The sequence below is a fragment of the Pyxicephalus adspersus genome, chromosome 8 (assembly GCF_032062135.1).
Source record: "Pyxicephalus adspersus chromosome 8, UCB_Pads_2.0, whole genome shotgun sequence".
Classification (NCBI taxonomy): domain Eukaryota; kingdom Metazoa; phylum Chordata; class Amphibia; order Anura; family Pyxicephalidae; genus Pyxicephalus; species Pyxicephalus adspersus.
The window spans coordinates 28,046,878-28,065,890 of record NC_092865.1 but is presented as its reverse complement, the minus strand read 5'-3'; the positions used below and the strand labels follow the sequence as shown (position 1 = coordinate 28,065,890).

Genomic DNA, 19,013 nt, shown 5'->3' with positions numbered 1-19,013 from the left:
TAATATTGTATTGCTCTGGGTATTATCAGTATCATTTATTATTCTTCATAGTTGTCAGTTATGGCTGAACTCCAAGCAAGTAGCTGCAATGCATATAGAAGTGCTTTAATTTTTTTTCCCATGTAATCCTGGGATTTACAGAGGATAATGGGCAGATGGCACCACAATAAAGTTAAGGCATACCGATAGTCGTGTCATTTCTCCACCTCCGGGGGACAGTGCAGGCAGAATCAGACTATGGAAATCATCTCTCTGCTTTCTCCTCACTTCTTCCTGACACAGCGTGTATTAGGATATATACACATCAGATGATTCAGATAAGCGACCAAAGATGAACGACCTCCATTACATCTCCTATCTTCTATGTGCCCTGACTTTGGCCTTTGTTGGATTGGCTTGTTGGCTTTTTCTGCACTAAAGCCATTTGTTCCTGTATGCATTTTAGGGTTTCCATTAGGGTTGCCAGCCCAACACCCCTTGGCAAGTTCTCTGGTGAAGATCAGTTGGACAAGAACAAATAAATAAAGTGCAAATAATAAATCCAGTGAGCTCTAATTTCTTGTTGTGCATTGACAACATTGTCTCTACTGCACAAAGGTGTCAAACAGCAAAATCATCCCTGTCTCTCAAGTTCAACTACAAAACTCCATCAATCCCTAACCCCCTCACAAATTATCTTATTTACTGACAAAACAATGTTGTAGGCTGTGTGTAGGGAAAGAACTCTTAGGGGGTAAAATTCTAGGGACCATGCCTACATCACATGAAACAGACTTGGGTGGTAGATTTTGTTTCCACTGTAGGTTTGAACCTAAAGCTCAAATTACACACAGAGGTGATTGATCAAAACAGTGAATTGTGCCCTCCTAAGCCTCCACTTTCAGTCATAAAGAAGACAGTCTGGAAGCAAACAGCTTCTGCTCTGCTCTCTTTCTTAAAAAAAAAATCTGCTGTGACACATATGTTGTAGATGAGCACTAATAAACTAATTCTTTAAATTGTATAATAAAAATAGTAAACAATATAAAAGTTTATATATAAAAACTGATAAACACATATATATGGCTAATTAACTGCAGTTTCCCTTTAAACAAAAAGGCTGAATGGTAAAAGTAAACAGCATACCAGCCTCTCCAGACATTTTACTTATGTCTTAATATATGCAATCTTTATCACAAAAATGAGAAGTGGTTTGGAAATACTTGGGAGGTTTTGTTTATATTAAGGAGTATGTTTTAGTCAGCAAAGATATGCCGCCTAGCTTGGCTTTTTCTGACAGGTCTAGTGAAGAAACACTTGCATAATTTTGGAGGAGGAGGCTGCAGAGAATGCAAAGACTGCAAATAGTTTTGAATCAAATCAGCAAGCCGTGCCAAGAGCCCCTGATTGCTTCTAAGAATGTGCAAATACATCCAGCAGAAGTTCCCTGTGATTTAGATTTTGTTGCACTTAGGGATTTTTAGAGTAGATTTAGAGAATGAAAGTACACATGGAAATAAAAAATAATAATGATATGATTGTAGAAAAAATGCATTTATTGTTGTTAAAAAGTTTACCCGTCTTTATTCGTTTTGTTTTGGGTAAAGCATAATAAGGTTATAGGGACTATAAAAAATAGTATAATTGTGTAACCTTCTCAGCCACCTGCTTACAGAAATAAAGGTGCAGAGAATTGTTTTTCCCCTGTATTTTATGTTTGCTTACAAACTGAAGCATTGAGATGTCAGGATGCTGCATTGGCGTATGGTAATGAATATGTAATAACTTGGGTTGCATAAAAGCTGTCCATTTATTTTAAATAAGATGCCCATGTCTACAAACACAGCAAAAAAAAAAGTGCATGCTTTTTTTTTTTTTTAAATGTCTGTTGCGTGGTTCTACAGTGTGGGAGGGCTATCTGCTAGTATATTGAATAGCTTGGGTGTCTTAATAATTCAAAATTGTAAATCAGCCCCCAAGGTCTGAATTAGCAATGATAGTCCATTTTTTTCTGCAGTAAAAAGCATATGGTAAAAAACCCAATTATTACTAAGTGGCTCAGCGATTACCACTCTGGCTTTTGCAGCGCTAGGCCCCAGATTAGAATCTGGGCCAGGACACTATCTGCATGAAGGTTTCCCCCCGTGTTTGCTCCGGGTACTCCAGTTTCATTCCACATTTCAAAAAAATATGAAGTTAGGTTATTTGTCTTCCCCCTAAAATTGAATTTAGACTGTTTAGACATATGACAATGGTAGGGACATTAGATTGTGAGCTCCTTTGAGGGACACCTAATGACATGACTATGGACTTTGTAAAGCGCTGCGTAATATGTGTGCACTATAAAAATACTTTGTAATAATAGGTGGCTGGTTTAAATCTATATGTTGCAGCTTAGTGCCTTTTCAAAAAAACAAAATGACCTTGTGAAATTGAACACTAACTCTGGCTATAACAAAACATATTTTTTAGTTTTGAATAGGAAAAAAGAGATGTGTTCATCCATTTGTAGAATTTATAGTAACTATGATCAGAAAATTATTTTGCAACAACACTTTATACATGGCTGCTTTTCTTTGTTAATACTTGTACTGCCTATAGCAACCAAATTCCAGCTATATCATTAGGTCAAAGCAAAGTTCTAGAGAAATACACAATATATAACACATATAAATGTTCATTCACTCTTGTGAATCATACTCCTTGCTTCCCAATGCAGCCACACAATTATTTAGCATATGGTCCATAATTGTTCTTAGGTCTCTGACCCTGCTTAGAAACTGACAAATTCATCCCTGAGCTATGGTCAAAGCAATGAAGTATATACTGACACTGGTCATACTTCTAAAGTTCAGAGACTTGCGGTCATGAAAAGTTTATGGACAATATCCCATTATTTGACAGTTAATAAATACATTTAAATGAGAGACAGTTTTAGACCAATGATAGAGAGAGTGGGCTTTGAAATGAATATACAGTTGGAGGATATTTCGATTTTACGGGGAAAGGTATACACATATATGTTATGTCCCAATGCTGATTGTGTATGTATATATATATATATATATATATATATATATATATATATCACAGAATGCATCTTAAGTTCTAGACAATAAAAAAGCTACACAAAGAATATAGATGTCAGTAATAAAGATGATATTCATGTTGCAATTTGAACTTTTGATGAACATTAGGTGTTCACCACCCACTAGGTTTGCAAACTAATGTGATAGTTTGCAAATAGCAAAATGGTTGGTAATAACTGCCAATTGGTACCAGGTGTTGACTGTCACTTTCTAGTGATTTCACAGATGCTGGCATTTTCCAGTGATAAAAATCATATACCATGTTCAGTTAGGAGGTTATCATAAACACAAATTCCCATCATATATTGGTCCGTCCCAAAGAATGTTGAGTTGTTTGTCAACCTTTATGAAAAATAAGTGTGAGAAGTTTTTATTACATAATTTAACTACTCTCTTCCAACCATTGACCAGTTGTCCCTCTCACTCTGGGAACCACCATATTTTTGAGAATGTTGTGACTAAGATAACTAATCATATGGAGGAGGATCAGATCTGAAGGCTGATTTGAAAATTTGAATCTGGTCATCAGTCTGTTTTGGGGTTGACTGTATAGTTTCCATTTACACCTTTGCTGTGATGTATGTGGGCATAGGGTTCTAATAACATTATAATCCTACATACAAGATACGGGCCGATGTCAAGGTTTTAAAGGTTGTTAGCTGTGGTTTTAATAGAATTGTTTGTGACCTATTAATGCATAGCTCTGTTTGGGGATTTTTTTTAGTCTGTATAAGTGATTTACTATAATCCAAATACTGAATAACATTTTTGGGAGGATTGGATATTCAGTCTTGTACGGTTGCACAGTCCCCTCTGACTTTTGGACACACTGCAAGCTTGTCACAATGTACATTAGAAGCTGCAGCAAGTCAGATAGAACCTACTTACGTTCCAGGTTGGAGGACATTTAGTATTATCACCCCCCTTCCTACAAGCCTGAACTGTGCATAAATGTATAATAATTTTTATTTTAGACATGGAGGCATTATATCACATGAAAGCTATCTATTGCACCTTTTCGGTTCTTCTACCAGGCACAGTTTGCCTACATTGAGAGTGAAACACAGAGACCCAATAATGGCAGCCTTAAGTTTTAATAAGATAAAGTATGTAATGAAAATGGAAAAGTTGTATTAGTTAGCATGTTGATGAGTGGCAAATGAGGAACCAGTGAAGGCAAACTATTAGCAAATTAGGCTTCAGTTTCCCTTTGGCACCACCCATTTCCTGTCCTTGTCATACCAGGGCAAAAAATTGGTGGTGAAGTTTCTAGATGATGGAGAATTTTAAAACAATGATAGAGACATTTGGACTCTATCTTAAAATATATACAATTGAAGGATATACCCACTTCATGGCAGGAAAGGAAATAAATTGTCTCTCAGATTAGAAGGGGAAATACTAGCAGATGCCAGTGAGCATGAAGAGAGTCTAGATGACATTGAGTAATCAGAATCACAGAATATTGGAAGTTTAATTCATTGAGATTGTATAGAAAGAATTGGTGTGTTACAGAAGGTGGACCGCTTGGCAATCTCGCATCCCCCTTTTGAGGCTGGATAATAGGAGCACCATAGGTGTACCCTGCAATACGTGGAAGGGAGAGTGCAAGTAAAATCTCCTGAGGAAGTGGAGTGGTTTTCCAGGAACCACGTAGATAATATTAGATCAACTAGAGTCCCCTTATGTCTGGAATAATACACCGGAATGGTGTAGCAAAAATTGAATAAATGATGGTTTTAAAATGTATGTACCTTGTTTTAAATTAAATGTTCAGATATCGAATATATATGTGGGATGTCATGTTGTTGCTGCCTAAAAAAATCCCACCTTTGTTTTTTGTGTGTTTGTTATTGGATAAATTGTCACAATTCCTAACCCTTTCTCACTCTTGTATAATGTATTTTTTGCTTAGTATGGCATATTGGAGCAATCTCTCATAGGGACTCATAAAGACAGCAATTAAACATGCATGACACTAGCCTTCACACTTCCAAAAAAAATAAAAAAACTTTGATTAGAGATTAAATAACTTAAATTAAAGCCAGAAGTTTCTCTCTGTGCTATTTGAAATATAAAAATTGGAATTGTGTGGCACCAGGACTGCAGTAATAGTTTACAGTGCATAAACAAGTATTGTATGCGGATGTTTCTATGCCTTCCAATGCACAGAATAGAACACAAACCCGTGCTTTGGAAAGGTCTAACAAATGAGTGTATTACAAAGCATAAGCTCATGTAATGAGATTATATTTTACAGACGGATGAGGGGATGCTGATGCATCTATTCATTACTCTGACCTACTTCAGCCCCAGTGCAGTGTTTCTGTGTTTTTCTTACTGCTGTTCTTACTGTCTTTAGATGAACTTTATTTACTGGCTAACATTGTATGCTTTGGTTTTCAGAAAGAAAATATATGATCTTTAAATTTGTCTTGGTTGAATTCCCAGAATACTGTAAAATCAATCAGTGAATTGCCAACACTATTAAGGGGCAAACTGCAACATTAATAAAATCTCCATTTGTCCAGGTGGCCATTAATACAAGGGGATGGCTGATCTGGAATTTTACTGTTCTCACTTGCATAGGAGAACAAGGAAAATCTTCCCATGTGGACATCTGCCCGGTGACAGTTGTCTAAGTAGGCATTTTTCTCTCTTTTTAAAAGAATTGTCACCATGAGAAAACAAACCTTATGTGGGTATTAACTTTTTTATACCTACCAGGGGAGCAGTGGGTTAAGGTGCATTTTGGCCGGTGCTTCTGACATGTCAGGCTGGTGGCCCTTCAAGGTGAAGCTTTAGCATTCATCATTGATAAACGCCTATATAGATATTTGTTCCTTGTACCTGCATTCAAAGTGTCTGGCAGAAGGCATTTCCCAACACTAATTTCTTTACAGCTCTGAGCCATAATTTACCTGAATTCCAAAAGCCAAAAAGGAAGTTGAATTGGTAGATATGAGGTGGTGTATCACAACAAATATGTCCCACTGTTCACTAAACCCACGAACCATAGTGGCACCATGGGTCACTGTGTGGCAAACTTTCAATTTGCAGAAATTCTCCCTCTTATGAAAGGGCCGTATGGTTACAGTTGATGTCCCCATTTTCCTTGGGGCAAAGATTCCCAGTGTTGTCTGGAGGACCAAATAGATGTCAAAGTTGGCTAGACATAGACATTTCATTTTGAGGTAATTTAAAGAATTTTTAAATCCCCAGGGCAAGACTTTTGCTATTCCTTTACAAAGTGCTGTACTATTTACTTCTTACATGCTGTGCAAGACAGCAAGGTTCATGCAATATGTGGGTCATTGTCTGCAAATTCACATGCTCAGAAATTCCCATAACCTCAGATTACCAGCAACACAAGACTTTAATGCAAACTTGTGCTTAGTCCTGCATAGACAAGAAAAGGAGCAGGATTGCATTAACTCCAATATAGCCCCAGCACATACTTACCTTTTGTTCATAATGCCATATGTGCAGACAGCACTAAGAACCAAAGTAGGCCTTGGGTATGGTGGGGCATACAACTCATTCAATGAAAGCACAGGGCCAATCAACTCTGTCACATGGAGAGTCCATAGCTCTGCATAAACTATGATTTCAGGGACATAAAACCTATACAGGACTCTTCTTCACTTATGTGAATAAGTATATGCTGCTGGAAAGGGTTGCCCTAAGGGGAACCTGTTGGTTTGCTTGGCATGGGACACACTTTACTTTAAAAAAGAACTACACTCATCTTAACCCAAAAGCTCCACATATTCGCCTAGTCTTTTTCTAGATTCAGGTTTGTTTACCATCTTGATTAGAATGCTCAGAGATTTTTGAATATCACATGCATAGCTCAATGTTCATTTTAAAGAAAGATTGTGAACAGATAATATTCTGAACAGAATGTTTCTTCTGCAAAAAACAAAAAACTAACTGCTCCCAGATTTGTACTTTCTAGGTGAAAGTTGGGGTAAGCTGGTGCATAACAGCTATGTCTGGATGAAAAGAACACCCTAGCCAGGAATGCTGTGCATTGCAAGCTTTAAAGTTTAACATTTAAAAACAAATTGATTTCTATGATATGTCTTCTTTGTTTTGTATACACTGTGATATATGTCAGGATCCAAAGCACGGGTTCATATATGTGCAAAGGTAACATGTTCTTTTTTCCAGAGGATATAAATAGACTGGAAATAGACTCTCACATATTTAAATTTTGGGATAGAAGATTAAACAAGTCCAATGCCTGTATGCTTGGAGTTAAAACTCCATTGCTCCGTATCCAGTGCCGTATCGCTCACTATTCCAATCTCTTTGTTTTCAAAGCACCTCTACAGCTCTCATTCTAATCTGCTTACTACTGCTGTATCAGCAGAAATTATCTCACTTCCTAAATGTCAGATATCCTGGGTGGGGGATTACATGTGTGCAATAAATATTTTAGTACAAAATATAAAACCATATTTCAAAGAAAATACCCAGGGAATTTTTAGATATCCCAGGACCCGATAGAGCACCATACGAGACAGATAGCCTATAAGGAACCACTATATTATCCCTTTTATTATTGTGGTCAGATATGAGAAGTCTATAAGTCATTTTTATGGGCTTCTGTTTATATCCCTTACCATTGGTGACCATTATTGATGTACATGACAAGTGATCTGAATGGATCACTCCAAGGTTCACTAGTGCTTGGTCAGAGATTAATCTTCTCATAGCTGTTGTTGTCCCAAGTCTATGTTGTGTACCAAAAAGAGGACAATCTCCTTTACATTTTACAGAGCACCAAAACTAAGCTGGATCAGGCAGGTGAGTCATTGTGCAGAAATATATTCTTCTTAACCCAGAGCCAGCAATTGGAACTATTCTCAGCAGGACTGGAACACACATGGTGAATTTAATAAGGGAGTAAAAGTTTTTTCTATTCAATTTTCAGACAGTCCTTTGCCTTTAGGCTTTGAAATATACCCAAGGCCTCTTCATTTTTACTGTCAATCACTGTTGTTGCAGGCTGATGACAGGGTGTATTGTGTATTATTTGTGGTATATTGATACCAAACCCCTTACACTCTAAAATGTCATTGTGATGATCTACATTGGCACCAGGAATTTGTGTGCATAGCTGGTACCAGCGGAATGGATAAGGAGCAAGACCAAGAATTCTAAGACAAATGTGGAGAGCTTCATGACACTGGAGTTTAGGCATGGTCGTAATGAATGTTGACTATTTTCCAGCTTACACCATTAAGCACCTCACTAAATAAAGCTACGTACACACTTCCAATTATTATCGTCGGAAAACGAACGACGAACGTTCCTGCACGATATATATGAACGATCGTATAGCACCGATACTGCACATAGAGGTAACGACACGATCGTTCATAGATATTGTACACACAATAGATACGATCGTTTAAGCGATAGAGGAACTATGTGCACGACAGGAAAGTGAACGGACGTTCGTTCATCACGCATGCTCAGCCCATGGACGATCAACGAACGACCGTACACACGAACGATGTTCAACGATCGTCGTCCAATCCGATCCGCCGGTCCGGTCGTTCGTTTCCAGCGACTTTCCTCGTTCGTCGGCGTCGTTGGTTACTTTTTTACGAACGATTTTTTGCCCAATCGATCGTTCGTCATTCGATTGGAACGATAAAAATTGGAAGTGTGTACGCACCTTTAGTCGGGGTAGGAGCTTGGCCACTATGCACTGATAGCAGCATAATATTTCCATTATGTGAAGGGTTGTCAATGTTGCATGAAGAGTTTGGTTACCCCCATACACCAACTGACATCAATGCATTGTTCCTTATATAGGGGCACTGCTGCATAAAGGAAGGGAGGCTACCTAAAAGTATGCTATAGGGCCCTAGGAATTTTCTTGGTAAAACTGCAATCAAAAATGCTTTCTAGTTTTGGATGGGGAGAATTTTGGACCTGTTTCAGGTTGTGTATCTCCCCATTAAGGAAAACTAACCTTACTACCTATTCTGGATACCAATATCGCCAGGAGAATAAATGAAGGAAAATCTAACATTTTCACTGGAACAAAAAAGAGGAAAACAATGGGACAAGTTCAGTTTTCCAGTGTCAGTTATCTATTCCTGTTGTGTTTCTGGGGGACTACAAATATGGGGAAAACATTTTACATCATTACATCAGCCAGATTGTGTCCTGGACTACACAAAGTGGTTGTGACACAATAATAAAATAATGGTAATCTTTTAGAACTTTACAAATTGTGTACAACAACCATATATGCCAGTAGGTGTAAGACCTTTAAATAACCACATTCACAGTCAGTATAGCAATCTGTAAGCACTGCAAACAATTGCGTTGTTGCCATTTGTATAGAATAGTGCAAATGTTTTTTTTTTTTGCCAATTTAGAATGATAATCTTCTAAAATGTGTAGGTAGCTTAACGCTACAGTCCCTACCTGACGCAGACCCGGCCTGCAGTTAGTTCAAACATCTTGCAAGTACAAAAACACTAAACTCTCCATTCCACACAGCAGGAAAATCAGCATTTCTGCCCCCTTAAAATACCCTGTGTCTATTTATCTCAGCAGCAGAATCTTGTTCTGGTTGAATTGTACCCTTAATCCAAACAGCAGCACTACCTGACACCCCCATCCACCACTGGAAGGTTTATTCTCATCAACAAGCAGCTTTGAGAAATCACAAGACACAGACCAGGAAAATATGTGGCTTTGGAAAGAAACTAGCAGGTTTAGGAACATTCTGCACTTGTTACTTATAGAATGCCAGAAATGTTCATATAAATAGCTGCCACTTGTAAACAGGGCAAGTCAGTGGTCAGTGTTTAGGAGGAATGGTATGTGTGGTTATCAGTGAGAGTCTGTCTTCTGCAAATCTAAAATCACCTTCTAAGGATTACCACCTGTTCAGGGTTATCCAGGTCACATTCTTTATGTCCAAAGATGACTTCTAATACTGAATTCTAGTAACAAGAAAAGGCAGTGCTGTTCTTAGGGAAAATTAAAACTTTGTGGGTCATTGATAGTAACTCAACCATGTGCCTCAAGCTCCACATACATTGCTTGTGGTTCATCATCCAAGGAAACAATAACCCTAATCTAATACAACTGTATTTCTGGGCAGAAAAAAACAAAAACACATATTCAGTGTATCATGGCTGAGCTTTCCCCTGCTGGACTACAGAACGCTTTCCAATCTTCTCATTTCCCCCCATATGCAGAGCACAGAACAGGGAAGTGAGAAGAATAGACATAGCTTTCCGTCCCAGCATCTGGCAGGTTTAGCTGTGTTGTCCGATCCTGACAATTTCAATGTGTAACTCCGGGATCAGACTTTACAGCTACATATGGAAGGTGCTATGGCTGTTATTCCACATTTCCTTGTTGGGCTTCTCTTGCAATACAGGCAAAACAGGTGATGGGAAGTTGCCCAGGATGCCAAAATGCAGTAATGCCACCCTGGCCTTAACAGATATGTATAAACTTACTAGCAGCATCATAAAGTACTTGTGAGTACTTAAGGTGTACCTAAACTAAGAATTTTCACTTTATATAAAAGGGTAGACAAGCCTTTTATGTAAAGTAAAAATTCTGTTTTTTTTTAAAAAAAAAAAGGGCGCAGTACCCCCTCCTAATTCTCAGCCACCTAGGCGATCGAGAAATTATTGGGAGGGCAAAGCCTCCCTGGATGCCTAGGCTCTTGGGCGCTCCTTCTGCATCTCGGGCATGCACAGAAGGAGCCTTTTTGCGCAAAGAGAAAAATTTGCGCATTTGCGGTGAAATCAGAAAATTTGCTTTTCATCCTACGTCACCCGATCTCGCATCTGGGTTGGGTGACGTAGGATGAAGCACCTAGAAGAGAAGGCGAAGATGGTAGCGCCCAGAGCACCGGCTCCGGGACGATGCAGGATACCCCCTGAGTGATTGGACTGCCCATCGGGATTGAAGGTAAGTGTATTTTTTTTTTTTTTTTTTGAGTTTTAAGTTTAATTCCTCATTTTTACAGAGATAATTGGGAAATGTCCATGTATTGCAGAGATATACTAAATAGGTTTTTTTAACTGAACCCAGACAGATCTAAACACTTCTTTTCAATTAACAAGGAAATATTGAAAGCTGCCATTGTTGACCTCTCCTCTATGACATGTTCCATGTCATACTGATGTTTTTGTTTCAGTGGTGGATCTCTGACCTGTAACCAGCATTGACGTAAGACACTATTCTGATACTTTTTTACAGCATACTTGTGCTGGATCTGTTGCTCAAAAGTACTGAAGTCAGATAGGGTTTGGCATCTAGTATTCTTAAAAGAAGGGAGCGATGGCAGCCCTGCAGCTTTTTTTCTGATTGATTTACTTTAAATCCATTGCAATTTCTCTTAGTGAAGGCATTATTGTCCCTATCGATCTGTTGTATTTAGGTACAAACTGCAAAGAAGACACCTAAACGAATCTACAGATATAAACACAAACTTTGTATAGCTCAGTGTGAAGCTCTAATATGCAAAAAGAGACATTAAATAGTATTTGGCACCATGGCTCATTACCTGTGCTGCCTATGGGCAGAAGCCAACACTGCCAAGATAAATATATATCGATAAATCTGACCCTCAGACAGGCCAACTGTGACTTTTGGAGCTGAAGTTTATATATAGGAGTTAGAAGTTTCTTCTATAGAAGTTCCACAGGGAAAACAAGGTGAATATTTGCATATTCTATGGGAATTTTAGAGTATGTAAGCTATGACTTTCTCATTTGAACGCACTTTCTTAGCTATATGTCCATGATTATCAAACAGATCTTAAGTCAATCATGTTTGCAAAATTTTAACTTCAACACAGGAAATAATCATACTAAGGAAGGATTTTTAAAAGTTGTAAAAGACAGCCTAATTACAACAAAAGTAAAAAAAATGTCTATTTCTGTTTGAACCTTATTTGTATATATCTGGAAACATGTTAATCTATTTACCCCTACTTCTCCTCTGTACAAAGTTTACTCCAAGCTTAAGAACAGTATATACATATACCTATATTTATTATTAACTAATAATATAATATATTAAGTGAGGCTTTTTGGAGAGACTTGACTATCTTAGTTCCTCTGTATGGTCCTGTATCTGAAGGGGTAATAGAAAGGGTAAAGCTTCCATCACACAGCAGTTTGCACTGTCCAATCAAAATGTATTACATACAAATTGGAAATGCCACTTTTAATACACAAAGCCATGTGACAAATGATAATTTATTAAATAGTATGAATGATCTGTGGGAGTTCCCAGAAAAAGGTTATCAGAAATAAACCTGTTATTAAGAGACATGGTGGCTAGCATTGCCAGTCTGGGTCCCATGTTCAAATCCTAGCCAGAATACTATCTACAAGGAATTTGTATCTACTCAGTATGGTTTCCTCTGGGCACTCCGGTTTCCCCCACACCTCCAAAAACACACAGTTATGTTAAATGGCCCATCCCCCTAGAAACTGTCCTTGGTTCTTGTGTAAAAAAGGCAGCACAAAGTGCAGTGCTGGATGCAATGCAGATGTGTGAGAACAATAAAGACTCTTTGGAATTGCAAAAAAACTGTGTAAAGTAATTCAGCTTACTAAAACCAGAAGGAAAACATTTACTTTGATTGCAATATGTTCCTGCACTTTGTTTTCTCTGTCTATATGTAATCTTTTAATGGTATACAAATAACTTTACATTTCGTATGTAAAGTATTTTAATGAAAGATGAAGATTTAAAGGTTGTGTTCTTTATGTTTTTTTTAGACTTAATATTTATTTTTTACTGTACATATGAGGAAGTGTGGCAGAGGTGTAAGTCAGGTTCTCTACAAAAAGGTGTGGAGGAACACATATCCAGTGGCCATGCTGCACCTGGAAGCTATTCTCATCCTCACTTCAACTGAACAAGTCATGGCTATGGCTAGTAGATGTGGACAAGTGCTGATGTCAATGAAACCTGTAAAGCAGACGTGTGCCATGGATTCTTGAGCCAATCACCAATGTTGTTGCATAAGAAAAGTTCAGTTTAGTTTACAACTCGAGTCACAAGAAACATACTGTCCAGAATAGGAAATTTCAAAGAATGACTATTGTTAGAATAGCTTTAAAAGGTTAGCTTAAAAAATGAATACAATTTTATTGTGTGACTTGCTAGTGAGGGGGCAACAGAAAAAGAAACAGAAAGGGTTTTTTGTTGGCAATGTTTTCTGTATTGATCAATTGTTATCAAACAGTAACCGTAATGCACTGCTATATAAGCAGAGAAAGAAGATCTAAGACACCGTATCTCCAACTCAGCCTATTTACCTTATAATACTCTATATCCTGAACAAAGTCTGGTAATTTTATTTGTTTTTCTACCATAAAATCTTTTTAGCCTGTCATTTTCATGACGCTTTGCAATAAATCTCATACATATTGGTTTGAAATGTTATGTGCTTTACAATATGATTACCTATTAATACTCCTGTTAAACGTATGATGTATGATGGTATCTATACATAATCCTTTTTTGCTCTTATTACCTAAAGTACTTTACAACAAAATATTACGAAAAATACATTGTTATATCAGACTAATAATTTTCTATAATTTACGAATGTACCTAGGTTGCATATTTTAAAGTGCACAGCTACCCGTGAGGAAGCCTTATGAGAGCGAAACACCTCGTGTGCTAAAAGGCTGCGAGCGTATAACTATAAATTATATCTCCGCTGTTTTGCGTCAGCTACCAGCCGTCAAAATAAGTCTGCATAACAACCTGAATTTATGCAGTAGGTGATGAATGTCTAGCTAAGGTACCATTGTTAAATGTCTGGACTGAAAAATCAAGATCCTCTACAAATTTCTCTGCTTATATAGCAGTGCAATACTGTTACTGTTTGATAACAATTGATCAATACAGAAAACATTGTTTCATATATAAATAGATATATGAAAGCTGGTTAAAAATAAATAAAAACTGATATTTATCTATCTCAAGCCAATATTTGGCTATTGTGTGTTCTTGCTGTCACAGTGAGAATCTTTTCCTCCCTCTGCTATTAGAAGGAGAGAAAGGAAAATCTGACAGTAATGTAATACTTTTAAGGTTGAAAAAACTCCCAAAGCAAATTGTAGAATTACAATGTATTTTGTGGTCTATTAGGGTGTCCCCGTGACTTGGCACTACTATGGGGAACTATGCTTTACCAGTACGGGACAATCTGCTCTCTGATTGGGCAGCCTGACACAGATACTAGGAGTTGTCACTATATTGGATTGTGAATGTCCTATGTACATGGGCACACTATATACTTGGTGTAGGATGGAGGGTTTCCCTAGAAGATCACTTTTAGGGCAGACTGTAAAGTAAAGAGAGTGATCCAAAATGCTGCAGCACTCCAGACCATTCATTCATTCCATTCTTGTGTCATCCTTCCTCCCCACATGCAACCATCACAGTTATCAGAAGGTAAAGCAAATATGTCATGATAGAAACATACCATTGCTGGATTTTTGTAGGCTTTATTTCCTGTCTGTTTTTTTTATCTCATGACTGTATAATATATATACAAACACAACGCCAGTGAAGTCAGAACTCTTGTCATTAAGTATAAAAACCATAGGATAAGCATGACAAAAAGAATAACTCACATTTTTTTTGTCATAATGGTTTTACCCTAGCATTTGCTTGTGGTAGTATTCCTGGTATTAGAGTAGAGTAGAGTCCAAGAGCAAACAACGGTTCAAAAATGCTAAAAACATTATGTAATTCCATAAAGACGTCAGAACAAAAATGCACTACTGATTTATTAAAGCTCTCCAAGGCTGGAGAGGATACACTTTCATCAGTTAAGCTGAGTGAACCTGCAAACCTGGAATGGATCTGCTCCCGGATCCCAAACATTTGCTAGCAAATTATTTGAAGAATCCATTCCAGGTTTGCTGGATTACCCAGGTTCACTGATGAAAGTGTATCCTCTCTCCAGCCTTGATGAGCTTTAATAAATCAAGCCCATAGTGAGCTGCAGCACCGTGCCACAGGCTCAACTGCAGTCCCAGACGTTCTCATTCAAATGAATAGGAGCACATTTTTTACATGTGGTTGAGTGTCACACAATTCCTGAAATCGACTCGATGCTTTGGGCCCTGTGTTTGCTGTTGGGGATTTGCACCACAGCTGGGTGTAAATCTAGTTGTCCACAGTGTAATTAGCCTCTCCAGGGTATGGAACAACGCACACTTTTTAACCTGAAAGGGCCCTTAAAATTACTCGTAAAAATCTACAGAAAGTCAGTCTTGTCATTGCATATGTGCGTCTTTCCTGTGACCAATATCAGCTGTTACAACTGCCGTCGTGGGCTTTTATGCTTATTCTATATTATGGAGAATGTAATAGGAGAAGCTGGAACATCAAAGGTTATTGAAAACACCTAAAACTCCCAAGTTTTACATAGGAGGGGGATTATGGCATGGAACGGCCATGATCTGAGCAGCTGGGGGTTAACTTGAACAACCAGGCTTCATTTATAGCTAAAATATCACTTTTTTTTTAGTGGGCTGCTCATTTAAAATTTGTAGTCACAGCAAAGGTCTAATAAACAGGAACAATAGACCATGAAGATATATTAGTGATTGTGATTTCCTAAATAGGATTTAAAAAACCCAAGAAATAAAGACACCCCTTATAATAAATGTTAATATCTCTAATATATTTGTGTATAATCCACACACACACACACATATATATATATATATATATATATATATATATATTTCCTTTAAAACATTTAAAAAAAAAGTACGAACCAGCAGATAGTATGTCATAATACAAAAGAGCATGCAATGATAACTTTTAATATTAGGCCAATGACAATTAGTGCATTTCAGTATGTATAATTCCATAAAAAGGTGGGGAAAAGAAAGGTCTGTATCAAATAAACTTTAAAGGGTACAGGGGGAAATCCGTGGAAAAGACCTAAAACAAACAAACATTTAAAGAGCTGGAGAGAATAGTCAAGAAAGAGTAAGGGTTGAAAAAGTAAATTTTGAGAAAGGGGCAGGTGAAACCCAGCTGAAGGTGGGAGGAGGCTGCCCGAACCAGTCGTTGGCAGAGTTGGGCTAGTAGGTTAGGCATAAAGCATATTTATAGTGTGGATCAGTGGGAAGATTATATGTAAATGAGAGAGAAATATGAATCCAATAGGTCAGAATGGTCATTCCAGGGTGGTCATTCCAAACATTTGAAATGTCTATCAAGGGGAAATGCTGTAAGTTTTTAATTGGCTGCTATGTCTTTTCATTTAATATGGAGAGCTTGTTTTATAAATTGAGCTGAAAATATGAGATTGGGGTACATGTATGCTTGGGAACACTCATTGGGTTTGGGAAAAGAAGAGCTTCCAAAGGATTCTGGAACATCTCATCTATTCTACCAATAACCAAGATGACCTGAGTTAGGTTGAAATATACAGTTCAGTGCTTTAAGCCTACTGTAAGAATACATCCTCAATAATAAGTGGGCCCAGATTGGTCTCAGATGCACTTTTTAGGGTACAGCACATAGTTATTTTACCAAGTAATAAATATCATAATGATCAATACAAAATCAAATGTCTCAATATCTTACATCTGCAGATGACATGAGAACTTTTTTGTGACACTATGCACAAGAAGTATGTCAACTTTGATTCTTATGCATGTTACTGATTTATAAGGTTTGATTTTCATTATTTTTAGGTAGTACTGAGCATTTTATCGCATTTCTTTGCTAGACTGAGCCCCACAATGGACTACCTTTGCTCTCCAAATTTTAAAAATATAGGAAACACTTAAAATTTAATTTAGACAAACTTAAAAACATAATTTGTGTACAACTCTTCAAATGTACAAATATAAATTACTGATAAAAAATCCCTGATGGAACATAACCCTGCTGTATGGACTAGTATAATTCCTATACAATTGTAGATTTTCTATTCTGATCTTTATCTTTGTAATCTGTGTTCAAAAATAAAATATCACTCAAGGCTTACACGATTGACAGGGCTCAAGAATTAACAACATGCAGAATCATATAAATGCTATTGTCTGTCTTACCTTATATTTTAAGAAATTACAGCATGGCGGGGGCATCCACAAGCAATGAAGTGTCTAAAGTAGGTATTTCGTGAAAGAAAAGCATTCTCTCTTGTGGTAGTTTGTTCACAACACGGCTCAGCCTTAATCAGATTTCCATAATCCTTCTCTGAACATGGAGCAGACCTATAACAAAACCTATACTCAGCTCCTGGAATAAAAAGAACAAAAAACAATATATATCGTAGAGGCTTTTAAAAAACCTTATCACTGTAAATTCTGCCTTTAGCCAGCTATAGGAATGTTTGGAGAACATTCATGGTAATTAGTGTTGTACTAACAATGACCCTGTTAGATTGGAACAAGTGTCAGGACCAATTAGGATATTAAATTATGAAAGCCAATAGTCTGCAGAATCTTAAGTCGCAGGCGTCTGACTTATCTCCGTGCTGCATAATTACCTAACGTATGATAGGCTTATGAAACAAACAGTTATATACTTAGCCTTTCATTTATGAAAGATGAGAAATGTTTATGGAGATGGATTTCAGATAAATAAATATAACTTAAGGAGCAGATATGAATAATGCAGTGGTATTTGTTTACCTGCAAAACAAATTTAAAGAGATAATGATTGATAATAAATTCTATAATTAAATTTAAAAGTAAAAACTTAACAAAAAAAAAAAAACACTCTTGTTGGCTAATCCTGCTGGCATCTTTCCGAAAATGTTGTTTCCTGGCTGGCTCTGGCCTCACTGGTCTAGAAGTAGAATTTGAACTCACAATGAACTCAGAAATCCCAGACGATCCTGGGTCAGTAATTCAGAAAGTATTGAACACTTTAATTGAAAACCAGGTAAGTAGAACCAAATCTAGTAACTATTACAAAATCCAGACTATGTAATTCAGAAGCCTTGAAGAACTTCCTTTACCTTTCATGACTGAGCCATATCCTCCTCATTTATATCTCACCTGCTTCCCCTCCGACACTGCAGCTCATAGTGGGAGGGTTTCAGCAGCAGAAGCTGTCAAATCCAGAAAGCAGTTGGCAGGGCGTGATCACATGCTGATTGACAAGCTATGGGCTTGCGAATTTAGCTGTATGAATGCTCATAACCAAACCCCTGGAAAAAATGAACCTCTTTGTTAAGTTTGTCCTATTGGCTGGTAAAGTGGGATCACCCAGGGTATAGAATCCAAGTGACACCTGGTCTTTATCGGAGCACCCCACAAGGAGTGTTGAGCCGGTAACACTTATAAGTATCCGGTTGATTGCTGCAAGGTACTGCCAGGTTGTGGACCCCTGGATTTCCCTACCCAAGAAAGAGCCTGTGAAAGTAGGCTTCTGTGTGGAGACACTTGGAGTGTCAGGCATTGTCACAGTTCACATTACAGGCAATGTATCCAGGTGGTAGGTCAGGGCAGGTGGAGGCAAAGGCAGCAATGGTTTCCAGACAGGAAGGTCAGGGCAAGGTATAGGCATGGCACAGTAGAAGGTAATATAGCATTTGCTAGAACGGTCAGGCAATGCACATCAGCAAGTGCAGCAGAGACCCAAACAAATAGGCTGTGGGGAGCAGCAGAATCCTCCAGGCAAAGTGACACTCTCTTATTTGCTTTTTTTGGTCTGATAAATATACAGTTGAAATAATTCTGTTATATCTATTCAATAAATACCTGTTGATCCTTACAGAAATCATGTGAACTAATAATGTCCTGCGCACATAGCTGTGGCTGATTGCTTTTAACGTTGTTCTAAATTTTCTTTACAGAACACCTTCCCCAGTTCTGTCACCCTAGAACAGAAAATGTGTAACTGGCAGGATGGCTAGAGGAAAAAAACAACATGCCTAAAAAAATGTGG

At 37.6% G+C, this 19,013-nt stretch overlaps 1 protein-coding gene across 5 annotated transcripts in view; it reads right to left on the bottom strand.

Annotated features, from left to right (window-relative positions):
- Positions 1–17,451, bottom strand: part of ABCA4 (ATP binding cassette subfamily A member 4) — a 122,193-nt gene extending 104,742 nt beyond the window's left edge. For 4 of the 5 annotated variants that reach the window (XM_072419855.1, XM_072419856.1, XM_072419858.1 and 1 more), the window contains exon 1: positions 17,168–17,450. The gene's annotated coding sequence lies outside the window, so the exon portion shown is untranslated. Of the gene's footprint in view, positions 1–17,167 lie in introns of all 5 variants that reach the window. The other variant, XR_011921922.1, reaches the window with a different exon arrangement.
- Between the last annotated feature and the right edge of the window lie 1,562 nt (positions 17,452–19,013).